The sequence below is a fragment of the Odocoileus virginianus genome, chromosome 27, assembly GCF_023699985.2.
Source record: "Odocoileus virginianus isolate 20LAN1187 ecotype Illinois chromosome 27, Ovbor_1.2, whole genome shotgun sequence".
Lineage (NCBI taxonomy): Eukaryota > Metazoa > Chordata > Mammalia > Artiodactyla > Cervidae > Odocoileus > Odocoileus virginianus.
This window is the reverse complement of record NC_069700.1, coordinates 40,642,897-40,657,136: the sequence shown is the minus strand read 5'-3', so window position 1 is coordinate 40,657,136 and position 14,240 is coordinate 40,642,897. Positions and strand designations below refer to the sequence as shown.

General features: G+C 41.8%; 1 protein-coding gene across 1 annotated transcript in view; it reads right to left on the bottom strand.

The window, feature by feature from the left end:
* The window catches only part of PRIM2 (DNA primase subunit 2), a 393,899-nt gene that overhangs the window by 35,313 nt on the left and 344,346 nt on the right, over window positions 1-14,240 (bottom strand). The window lies entirely within an intron of this gene.

Below are 14,240 nucleotides of genomic sequence, written 5' to 3'. Positions count from 1 at the left end.
ACTGAGCATCACATAGTTAACAGCAATGTTAACCACAGTCATGTCACATGTTACATTCTTGGAACTTGTTTATCTTACAATTGGATGTTTTTACCTTTTGATCACCTTCCTCCAATTCCCCTTCCCTGCACCCCCTGCCTCTTGCAACCACATATCTAATCTTTTTTTTTCCTATGAATTTGATGGGTTTTTTTTTAATAGTAAATATTTTAAGCTTTGCAGATTACTTGGTCTCTGAAATATTCAATGCTGCCATTGTAACGTGGGCAGCTATATATCATATGCAAATAAGTGGGCATTATTGTGTTCCAATAAAACTTTATTTATGAAAACATGCAGCAAGGATTTGGCTGGCTGGCCATTGTCTGCCTCTTCCCATCACTACTGACAATGGCTTTCCCCCTCACCACTGAGAAGCTTAGATAAGCAGCTGTTTGATTTTATTCAACTTGTTCATACAAAGATACATTGCCTTTGCTGAAGCTGTCATTAAATGTTCAAATTTAGGAATGAGTTATATAGTATCAGTTAAAGTTCATTGCAATAATTCAGGCAAGAGTGGATGAGACCTTGGAACAGGATGGGAACAGTAGAGATGATGGAAATGATCACATTATGGATGCATTTTGATGACAGAGGAAGAGGACTTGCAGAATGGTTGAGTATATGGTGTGAGAGGAAGAATAGAGTTGAAGATGGATCCAAGAATTCTGATTGACCCAGTTAATGACAGCTATTGTTTTTGTCTTCATATAATTATGTTTATATTAATATATCTTACTTTATTAACCTGACTTACATAAGCACTCAAAAAATGTTTTGCCCTCTTTCAGTTCCCTGTACCACAGATCTATGAGTAAAATACTCTCCAACTTACAGAGAAAGTATCCCTAAATTGTATTTTATCAATCATATCTTAATATTTACTGTCAAGGGTGTTCTTCACAAGAAACACCACAATCACAGCATAATCATTCTCCTTAAACCAGCCTCCAGTTTCAGTTTCATTTTTCCTTTAGCGCCTCCTTAACTGTTGAGAGCGCTCAAGGATAATGCACTGTTGAGAGTCTGCCACCATGTGATTCCCTGGTACCTGACCTCTCCCTCTGAGCTCATCAACAGTCCACAACGCTAGTTCACACACTCACCAGAGTGATGAATAACCATTTGCATTTTGCTTTGACAGACTGATCACTAACATAAAGCCACTCCTGCGTGACTTTCTGAAGGACATATGAAGATGTTCATGGGCAGTTTAGCTGTGCGTTTCATAGTGAATTTAAATTATTCTAAGATAAACTTCTGGGTCTTGTCTTGTGCTCCTTGGTTTACCTGTGAAAAAACAGTTGGACAAGTAGTCTCACTAAATGATTCAGTTTCAGCCCACTGGAGAAGGAAACCCAGATTGTCAGGAAGGAGTTATTTACTGAGACATAACTTCCAATGTAGCTGAGAAAAGAAGAGGAGCTAAAGGCAAAAGAGAAAAGGAAAAATATATCCATTTGAATGTAGAGGTCCAAAGAATAGAAAGGAGAGAGAAGAAAGCCTTCCTCAGTGATCAATTTTTTAAAAATAGAGGAAAACAATAGGATGGGAAAAATTAGAGACCTCTTCAAGAAAATTAGAGATACCAAGGGAACATTTCATGCGAAGATGGGCACAATAAAGGACAGGAATGGTATAGACCTAACAGAAGCAGAAGATATTAAGAAGAGGTGGCAAGAATACACAGAAGAACTGTACAAAAAAGATCTTCATGACCCAGATAATCACGATGGTGTGATCACTCACCTAGAGCCAGACATCCTGGAATGTGAAGTCAAGTGGGCCTTAGGAAGCATCACTATGAACAAAGCTAGTGGAGGTGATGGAAGTCCAGCTGAGATATTTCATATCCTCAAAGATGATGCTGTGAAAGTGCTACACTCAATATGCCAGCAAATTTGGAAAACTCAGCAGTGGCCACAGGACTGAAAAAGGTCAGTTTTCATTCCAATACCAAAGAAAGGCAATGCCAAAGAATGTTCAAATTACTGCACAATTGCACTCATCTCACACACTAGCAAAATAATACTCAAAACCCTCCAAGCCAGGCTTCAACAGTACATGAACCATGAACTTCCAGATGTTCAAGCTGGTTTTAGAAAAGGCAAAGGAACCAGAGATCAAATTGCCAACATCCGCTGGATCATTGAAAAAGCAAGAGTTCCAGAAAACATCTACTTTTGCTTTACTGACTGTGCCAAAGTCTTTGACTGTGTGGATCACAACAAACTGGGGAAAGTTCTGAAAGAGATGGGAATACCAGACCACCTGACCTGCCTCTCGAGAAATCTGTAGGCAGGTCAGGAAGCAACAGTTAGAACTGGACATGGAACAACAGACTGGCTCCAAATAGGAAAAGGAGTACATCAAGGCTGTATGTTGTCACCCAGCTTATTTAAGTTATATGCAGAGTACATAATGAGAAACACTGGGCTGGAGGAAGCACAAGCTGGAATCAAGATTGCCGGGAGAAATATCAATAACCTCAGATATGCAGATGACACCACCCTTATGGCAGAAAGTGAAGAGGAACTAAAGAGCCTCTTGATGAAAGTGAAAGCAGAGAGTGAAAGAGTTGGCTTAAAACTCAGCATTCAGAAAACTAAGATCATGGAATCTGGTCCCATCACTTCATGGCAAATAGAAAAAATGGAAACAGACTTTACTTTTTGGGGGGCTCCAAAATCACTGCAGATGGTGACTGCAGCCATGAAATTAAGAGATGCTTGCTCCTTGGAAGAAAAGCTATGACCAACCTATACAGCATATAAATAAGCAAAGACATTACTTTGCCAACAAAGGTCCATCTAGTCAAAGTTGTTTTATCCAGTAGTCATGTATGGATGTGAGATCTGGACTATAAAGAAAGCTGAGCACTGAAGAATGGATGCTTTTGAACTGTGGTATTGGAGAAGACTCTTGAGAGTCCCTTGGACTGCAAGGAGATCCAACCAGTCCATCCTAAAGGAGATCAGTCCTGGGTGTTCTGTGGAAGGACTGATGCTGAAGCTGAAACTCCAATGGTTTGGCCACCTGATGTGAAGAACTGACTCATTTGAAAAGACCCTGTTGCTGGGAAAGATTGAAGGCAGGAGGAGAAGGGGATGACAGTGGATGAGGTGGTTGGATGGCATCACCAACTCGATGGACATGAGTTTGAGCAAGTTCCGGGATTGGTTTTGGACATCGAGGCCTGGTGTAGTGCAATCCATGGGGTCACAAAGAGCTGGACAGGACTGAGCGACTGAACTGAACTGAACTTTCAGAGAGGCAGCCTTAAGGTCTTGAGAAGCTTTGAAAACACAACTCAGCAGAAAATATCCATCCATTTATTTACACATTGAACAAGTGTTTCTTTAGGACCTAGGAATTGCAGAAAATGTTCTAGATAGTCTGTGTGTGTGCTTAGTCACTCAGTCATGTCCGACTCTTTGTGACACTATGGGCTGGGGCCCGCCAGACTCCTCTGTCCATGGGATTCTCCAGGCAAGAATACTGGAGTGGGTTGCCATGCTCTCCTCCAGGGGATCTTCCCAACCCAGGAATCGAACCCAGATTTCCTGCATTGTGGGTGGATTCTTTACTGTCTGAGCCACCGGGGAAGCCTTCTGTATGTGGAAGCAAACAAGCTGGATAAAGTTTGTGCTCTTAAGAATTCATATCACTGAACGTACACTTAGATTGGGGTCAGTCAGACAGAAAGCATATAATCAAGTGAATAATTTGAGATACAAATAACAGCCATAAAGAACATGTCATAGATCTCTTAGAGAATGAGCCCTGAGAATATGGCCACTTTACACAGGTCACTTTTAGAAAAGATATTTGAGCTGACCCCTGAACGATGATAGTTTCTGAAAGATTTAGTAAAAGACTTAAAGTAAAAGCAAATTTTAAAATCTGACCATGGAAATGATCTGGGTGTCTTTGGGGACACTAGGTATCCCGTTAGCCCTTCTGGCATTTACTGACTTATGATGACCAGTTAAGACAGAGCGCCAGAGTTTTCAGCCATCTCATGCGTAGAAGTTTGAGTTTAAGGCTTGAACCCACTGCCCAAGTTTTCCTGGGACTGAGGGGTTTCTAAGGATGCAGGATATTTGGTGCAAAACTGGGAAAGTCCCACACAAACTTAAAGAAATTAGTCAATTTTTCAAGGCCCAGCTAGGTAAAGAGTCCTCTTAACTACCCAGTACTCTAATTTTAGACTCCGCAAAAGCTATGCCTTTGAATAAAATGAACCAGAAAAAGGCCAATCCTCACAAAGACCTAGCTTTGCCCCTGCGACAGTTTCTCTCATATTTTACTATTTTTCAACTCTATTGAGGTATAATTTATAAACAAAATTGTAAGATATTTAAAGTGTACATTGTGGTGATCTGATATACATTTATGTTTTTAAGGTATTCCCCCTTCTAATTAATTTGTCAACATCCATCACTACACATACATATATACTTTTTTGGTGAAAATATTTGTTGTATACTTTTAATAAATATATTTATATAACAGTATTATCAAATATAGTCAGCATGCTTTACATAACATCCTCAGACCTTCTTCATCTTATAACCGAATGGCTGTGGTCCATGGGGTCACAGAACTTGGACATGGCTGAGCAACTGGACAACAGCAAAGCCCTTTTACCCACCGCTCCCTACTTTCTCTAATCCAGCCCCTGGAAGTGATACCGTGCAGGATTTATCTTCCTCTGTCTGGCTTACTTCACTTAGCATAATGGCCTCATGTCCATCCATGTCGCAAATGCAGGATTTCCTTGGTCCCTTGGTGAATAGAACCCAAGGGGGTTGGGTTGAAATGGCAAACTCTTTCTGTCTCGTTTTTTAGTCTTTTTGTCCCTTCTCCCTTCTTCACTGCCTCGGTCCTCACACCTACACTCTTGTCCCTTTTCATCCTGGTGACTCTCTGTTGGGTCACCTGTTTCACAACTTCCCCCCACCCAATGCTTTTCTGTTTTGTTCCCGACTCCAGCTTGCAGAAGGTTGAGAGATGATGGGCTGGACAGAGTCCTCTGGAGGCCGCCTCACGGCGAGACAGTCTCTGTTTCCCACCTGCATCTCTAAGAGTCTGTCATTGGCCACATGCTGAGTCTCAGCCAGTGGACTCAAAAGAGCCTTTGTTTCATGTAGAGTTTATTTATTTACAGGTATTTATGTCAGTCCACTCCAGTATTCTTGCCTGGAGAATCCCATGGATGGAGGAGCCTGGTGGGCTACAGTCCATGGGGTTGCAAAGAGTCGGACACGACTAAGTGACTTCACTTTCACGTCAGTCCGAACAGCCCTGCGAGGCCCTGCCACACTGTGGGCATGGCGCAGCGTGTAAAGCTTGGCATGAAAGCACAGCCCACAGGAGCAGCTGGCAGTTCTCTCTGCCTTTACAACGTAAGTGTCTTGCTTGGGCTCTCAGGAGCCATTTTATCCATCTGCAGTCTCTCAGACTTTTAAAATTCAATCAGGAAAACTATGTTATCTCCAGTTCTGGTTTATGTAAAAATTAACTTATAAATGAGCGTATTTAATTGGCTTAAAGGACATTAAGCATGTATATACATTTTCAGAAATATAAAAGAAACTCACCAGGGTACATTTCAGATTAATGTGATCTGGGAAGTAGTAATAAATTAATATCTGGCATTAGAGCTAGCTTAAGCTTATGGATTTAATTAACACAGACTTGTCTTTAGAGTCATCAGCATTAAGTATAATATTTTTTATTGTACTCAGTTACTTGAAACCAATAAGTGCATATTGTTTCTGCTATAAAATTTATCAACAAGGAAAATCACCTGATATGATGAAACTTTTAAGGAAATGTAACAGAGATAAGGACTTTTGGTAAACTCTATAGGAATAATTTGGTTTTGGAAATGTCCATCTAAAATAGTCCCTCCAGATTTTGGTAATTTGAAATTAAAGTTAAAGATGGGAACTCACTGAATATCCAAGCCATTTCAAGTAAGATAAAATATTGAAATATTAATTGCTAAACAGGTCTAAGTTTATTTGCTTTGTCTCCTTACAAGAGAGAAACTAAAGATATTTTGATTTATTAAACACATGTCCTGTACTTACATTGAGGAAAGAAATTGTTCTTGGGAAAATACATGTTTCTGGAGGGTATGGGATATTCCAGTCAGGAAATGCTAGTATGACAAACATTTACTTGTTTCTTAGTTTTTGCTAGAGATTAAGGCTTTAAGGTTAACAATTATAAGGGAAATATTTTGGTATTCAAGGAAAATTGAAAGTATGTTTTTGGTAGAAGGTATGAGGAGTGGCAAGGTATGAGAGGAAAAGTTGGGGGTGTCCTAGAGCTGGTTGTTTCTGGATAAAAAAGAAAGTGAAAGACAGGATAATATGGATACAAAAAGCTGTAGGAGGTTTATGAAAAAGGAACGTTGGGAAGAGTTTTGTACATGGTCAGAACTTTCTCAGACTAGATTAAATTTATTTAGGTAAATGGATTTTAAGTGTAGATTGGTGCAAGACTAGACTTGGTTTCTCTCTCTCCTAAGAAAACTTTTGTTTTCCTGGAATACTGATTTTGATAACGGATTGCTTAAATTTCTTTGGCTTTGAATGGAGGGATCCTGGCACCCTGGCACCCTGGAGGCTACCCAATATACCTGAACAGTGATTCTACAGGGCTTTGAAGACAGCCCCCATCTTATTGGAAAAGCATCATCAAGGGAGCTAAGCCTTGAGAAGGGACTCGCCCACAATATTTTTATGATTTATTGATAAGTAGTGAAACAATGCAAGATTCAGATCCACATACTGTTAAGGTCCTAAATTTTTTGACAAGAATGGTACATAAAATCTCCCCAAATCAAGGCTCAGATCTCACAGAAAAAGGTTCAGTATTTAAGATTTGTTTTGACCCCCATAAGCACAAGCCCTGGCCATAGATCAAAACCAGCAAGTAGTTCATTACTATCTTCAAGCACAAAGAGGCAACCCGAGGCTTTCTCAAAATGACTGGATTCTGTCATATCTGAATTCCAAATTACGGTCTTATGGCCTATGAGATTTTAAGGGAGGAGAAAGGGAACCCCTCCCATGGGATAAGGACCACCAGTGGACATTTGAGACTCTAGAGCCTGAGTTGAGTAGAGCGCCAGCACTGGGGCTTCCAAATCTGGAAAACTCTTTACCCTGTATGTTCATAAGAAGTCAGGGACAGCACTAGGAGACCTGACCAAAAAGCTGGGACCAGATAAGCGGCCAGTGACTTAATTTTCACAACAACTGGACTCAGTGGCCTTGGGAGGCCAAGCTGCCTGTGGGCAGTAGCAGCCACAGACCTGTTGGTTAATAAGGCCTTCAAGCTCACCCTGGGATGACACTTAGTTGTGTTAACCTCTCATTGGGTACAATCTGTGCTGGAGTTCAAAGGACATCATTGGTTGACAGGAGAAAAGTTAAAAAGATATTAGACCTGCCTAATGGACATCTCTGATAGTACCTTAAAGGTGTGCTAAACACCAAACTCAGCAACTCTGCTTCCAGCAGTCAAAAGTACAGGCTAATTGCATCAGTGTATAGAGACCATAGACCAAACTTACTATAGCAGGTCCGATCTTCTAGATGAACCTCTTGACAGACAGGAGTCAAATGATTTACTGATGGGAGCAGTTTTACAGAAATGGGAACCTAAAAGGCAGGGTATGCCAAGGTTAGTCAAGATGAAATCATAGCAGCCTAGGCCCCACCACCCCAGACACTAGCCCAGAAGGCTCAACTGATTGCACAAAGGAAAGATTTGCAATTAGGGAAGGATAAGAAACTGCATGTTTTTACTGACTCAAAATGTAGGCTCCACATGCTACAAGCTCATGCTGCCATTTGGAAAGAAATTGAAATGTTAACCACTAGAAATTTCCCCCAAAATGTAAAGATTTGATTCTGGTTCTTTTAGAAAGAGTGGAGCTCTCAATCAAGGTAGCAATAGTTCATAGTAGGGGTCATCAGAGGGATGGATCCTTTGTAGGCCAAAGAAACAGCAAAGCTGATCAAACTGCAAAACAGGCAGCTTGACTGCAGCAACCTGAACAAGTTATGGCTCTGGTGATTGGCCCCCTGAACTCCCTAGCCTCCCCAGGTATTCCCCACAGCAGTAAGAACATGCTGAGAAGTGGGGATATGAAAAGGGAAGCACAGGCTGGCATAAAAAGGAGGGTAAGTTTCTAATGAAATCATAGCAGATTTCATAGCCTTTTGAAGGAGGTCACCACTATCTTCATTACCTCCACCATAGTTTTGCTTCAGGTCAAATAACAGGGAGGTAACACAGCCCCACCCATCAACAGAAAATTGGATTAAAGATTTACTGAGCATGGCCCCACCCATCAGAACAAGACCCAGTTTCCCCCTAGTCAGTCTCTCCCATCAGGAAGCTTCCATATGTCTCTTATCCTTCTCCACCAGAGGGCAGAGAGAAAGAAAACCACAAACACAGAAAACTAACCAATCTGATCACATGGACCACAGTCTTGTCTAACTCAGTGAAACTAAGACATGCCGTGTGGGGCCACCCAAGACAGAGAGGTCGTGGTGGAGAGGTCTGACAGAATGTGGTCCACTGGAGAAGGGAATGGCAAACCACTTCAGTATTCTTGCCTTGAGAACCCCATGAACAGTATGAAAAGGTAAAAAGATAGGATGAACTCCCTAGGCTGGTAGGTACCCAATATGCTACTGGAGATTAGAGGAGAAATAACTCCAGAAAGAATGAAGAGACGGAGCCAAAGTAAAAACAACACCCAGTTGTGGATGTGACTGGTGACAGAAGCAAGGTTTGATGCTGTAAAGAGCAATATTGCACAGGAACCTGAAATGTCAGGTCCATGAATCAAGGCAAATTGGAAGTGGTCAAACAGGAGATGGCAAGAGTGAATGTCGACATTCTAGGAATCAGTGAACTAAAATGGACTGGAATGGGTGAATTTAACTCAGATGACCATTATATTTACTACTGTGGGCAGGAATCCCTTAGAAGAAATGGAGTAGCCATCATGGTCAATAAAAGAGTCTAAAATGCAGTACTTGGATGCAATCTCAAAAACAATAGAATGATCTCTGTCCGTTTCCAAGGCAAACCATTCAATAACACAGTAATCCAAATCTATGCCCTGACCTGTAATGCTGAAGAAGCTGAAGTTGAATGATTCCATGAAGACCTATAAGACCTTCTAGAACTAACACCCCAAAAAGATGTTCTTTTCATTATAGGGGACTGGAATGCAAAAGTAGGAACTCAAAAAATACCTGGAGTAACAGGCAAATTTGGCCTTGGAGTACAGAATGAAGCAGGGCAAAGGCTAATAGAGTTTTGTCAAGAGAACACACTGGTCATAGAAAACACCCTCTTCCAACAACACAAGAGAAGACTCTACACATGGACATCATCAGATGGTCAATACCGAAATCAGATTGATTATATTCTTTGCAGCCAAAGACAGAGAAGTCCTATACAGTCAGCAAAAACAAGACCAGGAGCTGACTGTGGCTCAGATCATGAATCCCTTATTGCCAAACACTCTTAAATTGAAGAAAATAGGGAAATCCACTAGACCATTCAGGTATTACCTAAATCAAATCCCTTATGACTATACAGTGGAACTGATAAATATATTCAAGGGATAGGATCTTATAGAAAGAGTGCCTGAAGAATTATGGATGGAGGTTCGTGACATTGTAAAGAAAGCAGTGATCAAGACCATCCCCAAGAAAAAGAAATGCAAAAAGGCAAAATGGTTGTCTGAGGAGGCCTTACAAATAGCTGAGAAAAGAAGAGAAGCTAAAGGCAAAGGAGAAAAGGAAAGATATACCCATTTGAATGCAGAGTTCCAAAGAATAGCAAGGAAAGATAAGAAAGCCTTCCTCAGTGATCAATGCAAAGAAATAGAGGAAAACAACAGAATGGGAAAGACTAGAGATCTCTTTAAGAGAATTAGAGATACCAAGGGAACATATCATGCAAAGATGGGCACAATAAAGGACAGAAATGGTATGGACCTAACAGAAGCAGAAGATATTAAGAAGAGGTGGCAAGAATACACAGAAGAACTGTACAAAAAAGATCTTCATGACCCAGATAATCATGATGGTGTGATCACTCACCTAGAGCCAGACATCCTGGAATATGAAGTCAAGTGGGCCTTAGGAAGCATCACTACAAACAAAGTTAATGGAGGTCATGGAATTCCAGTTGAGCTATTTCAAATCCTAAAAGATGATGCTGTGAAAGTGCTGCACTCAATATGCCAGCAAATTTGAAAAACAGCAGTGGCCACAGGACTGGAAAAAGTTGAGTTTTAATTCCAATCCCAAAGAAGGGCAATGCCAAAGAATGGTCAAACTACCACACAATTGCACTCATCACACACATTAGGAATGTAATGCTCAAAATCTTCCAAGCCAGGCTTCAACAGTACATGAACCATGAACTTTCAGATGTTCAAGCTGTATTTAGGAAAGGCAGAGGAACCAAGATCAAATTGCCAACATCCGCTGGATCACTGGAAAAACAAGAGAGTTCCAGAAAAATATCTCTTTCTGCTTTATTGACTATGCCAAAGCCTTTGACTGTGTGGATCACAACAAACTGTGGAAAATTCTTCAAGAGATGGGAATACCAGACCACCTGACCTGCCTCCTCAGAAATCTGCATGCAGGTCAGGAAGCAACAGTTAGAAGTGGACATGGAACAACAGACTGGTTCCAAATTGGAAAAGGAATACATCAAGGCTGTATATTATCACCCTGCTTATTTAACTTATATGCAGAGTACATCATGAAAAATCCTGGGCTGGATGAAGCACAAGCTGGAATCAAGGTTGCTGGGAGAAATATCAATAACCTCAGATATGCAGATGACACCACCCTTATGGCAGAAAGCAAAGAACTAAAGAGCCTCTGATGAAAGTGAAAGAGGAGAGTGAAAATTTGGCTTAAAACTCAACATTCAGAAAACTAAGATCATGGAATCCAGTCCTATCACTTCATGGCAAATAGATGGGGAAACAGTGGAAACAGTGGCTGACTTTATTTTGGGGGGATCCAAAATCACTGCAGATGGTGACTGCTGCCATGAAATTAAAAGACGATTGCTCCTTGGAAGAAAAGTTATGACCAACCTAGACAGCACATTAAAAATCAGAGATGTTACTTTGCCAAAGCTTTGGTTTTTCCAGTAGTCATGCATGGATGTGAGAGTTGGACTATAAACAAAGCTGAGTGCCAAAGAATTGATGCTTTTGAATTGTGGCGTTGGAGAAGACTTTTGAGGGTCCCTTGGACTGCAAGGAAATCTAACCAGTTCATACTAAAGGAACTCAGTCCTGAATATTCATTTGAAGGACCGATGATGAAGCTGAAACTCCAATGGTTTGGCCACCTGATGCAAAGAACTGACTCACTGGAAAAGACCCTGATGCTGGGAATGATTTAAGGCAGGAGGAGAAGGGGATAACAGAGGATGAGATGGTTGGATGGCATCACCGACTCAATGGATATGAGTCTGAGCAAGCTCTGGGAGTTGGTGATGGACAGGGAAGCTTTGCGTACTGCAGTCCATGGGGTCGCCAAGAGACGGACACAACTGAGCAACTGAACTGAACTGAAGTTTCTAATCCCTGAGGCCCAACAATGGAAACCCACTAACAGCTTACATGATGCCACCCACCATGGGAGGGATGTACTATAGGACTTGGCACAAAAGGCTTTTTCTGCAAAGGAGCTTAAAAGAACAGTAAAAACAAGTGATGCTTGCCTGTGATTTATGTGTCCATAATAACCCAGAGACTTACCCAATTCCGCACTTCTTTAATCAGGCCAGTTCAATATCACGGGACATACCTTTGGGAAGACTGCCAGTTAGATTTCACCCAAATGCCCCCATAATCAGGATATAAATATCTTCTTGTGTTCACTAATACTTTTACAGGATGAGTTGAAGCCATTCCCACCCAATCTGAAAAGTCTGATGAAGCCTGTGGTGGTGGTTTAGTTGCTATGTCCGACTCTTGTGACCCCATGGACTGTAGCCTGCCAGGCTCCTCTGTCTGTGGGATCCTCCAGGCAAGAATCCTGGAGTGGGTTGGCATTTCCTTTTCCAGGGAATGAAGCCTGTAACTCCTTATAAAAGAAGTAAGTTCTCAATTTGGATTTCCAAAGTCCCTGCAGAGTGATAATAGACCCTCTTTTATAGGCAAAACCAGAGGGACTCATAATGGCCCTAGGGATAGATTAGATGCTGCCTCTTGGAAGGTAGAGAAAATGAAGCATCCTTTAAAGAAAACCTTAGCAAAGCTCTGCCAAGAAACTCATGCACTCTGGACCACCTTGCTTCCTATTGTACTCCTCAGGGTCCATGTAGCCCCCAAGAGTGGTCTGAGACTAAGCCCACTTGAAATGACCTGTGGGAGACCTTTTCTTACTACTGACATTGTACCAGAAGAGGAAGTAAACCATGCCCCGTGATATACTATTAATCTAAGACTAGTTCAGAAGGCAATTCAGGATGATACCCACAAGACACTGGCAGTTCCAATAAATATACAGCAGAAGGAGCAGTTCTTTCAGAAATAAACCCAGAGATAAATTTCTTAAAACTTTGAAAGATGGGTCTCCCAAAGCCCAACTATTGTCAAAATAGAAGGGTCCCTATACCATATTTTGTCATGCCCACTTCTATCAAACTGCAAAGCATATCTAATTGGGTACATTTGTTCAGACTAAAGCTTTCACCTCCAAAAACACCACAAGTCACAACAGAAGAATAACCTACCTGTGAGCCAGTGGAAAATCTGAGAGACCTATTCAAGACAGGCACCACAGGGGATGAGATGGTTGGATGACATCACCAGCTCAATGGACATGAGTTTGAGCAACCTCTGAGAGATAATGAAGGACAGGGTATCCTGGTGTGCTGCAGTTCATGGGGTCACAAAGAGTCAGATACAACTGAGCAACTGAACAACATCAATAGATAAGTAAAATGATGTGCTGGGTTGGACTCCTATTTTACATTCTTGCTGTTGTAACTCTTGCCTGCATTCTACTGCTTTGCTAAGCCACCCACACCAGGGAAGCAGCTCCTTCGTCCATGCTGGGTGTAAGGGAAACACTCCACACAGACATGCTCATCCTATCAACCCTGCCCCCATACTAGTCCCTGTAACTAGAGGACAGTGACAAGAAATCTCACCTGTCACCATTTCTAGAATCATCTGAAGGGGAGCATTGAAAAGAATACTGGATACAACACCCCCAACTGGCTACTGGCCTTTCTCCTGCATTTCCCCTGAACCTGCCTGGTCCAATGGTGATTAATACACTGGGGACAATTGCCAACCCCTCGACCTCTGCTAGTCACATTTGCACCTTCTAAGAGACTATTCCAGTGCTTTAACTTGACTCACCCATACAACCAGCCCAAGGCACTTGTGAAACTGCACAAATGGCATGTTTCACACACCCCCAGAACCTCCTGAAACATAATTTCACCAGAGATCCTGCCTGCTTTATAGGGATAAACTGTACCCAAAACCTTACCAACTGGTGCCCTGTTTCAAACTATGGCCCCATCTCCTTAAACACCATGGAAGGGGAAATATCCCATCCATCTGGTCAATCCAATTCTGCCCATCTGCAGGATTCTAGGCAAACAGTGATCTGGCCTATGGAGCTGGCAGGATCCTACACAAGCATCTTGTTAAAAACATTGAGTTTTACATGCTTCATTATTGATATAATGTTCTGCTGTCCCCTAATTGTTTAAGTACTAAAAATAGTTATGTTCTTCAGGAACTGTCCAGTCTTAACAACTGTGAGACAGAAATTCAGGTCTGCACCCCTGCAGGGTCTGTTTTCTTCTGTGGATATCCAAACCATCATATGTTGCAGAATTATGGCCAAGCCCTGTCATTTTCCAACAAAGCTACAGCCTATAAATGCATAATGTCCACTACATAGGAGAGCGCACTCTAGGAGTCGGAAGGATAAGAGGGACTTTTATCTATAACAGAAACACTCCGGCTCACCGCCAAAACCAGAGAGCACTAGGAATGACGTTGGCAGGGCAGAACTGGGCATAGGAACCAGCAGCTCCATGGGGAGTCTTTCCCTGTTGTGAGGCAACACTGAGAAATCTCACCACACAGCTTGCTT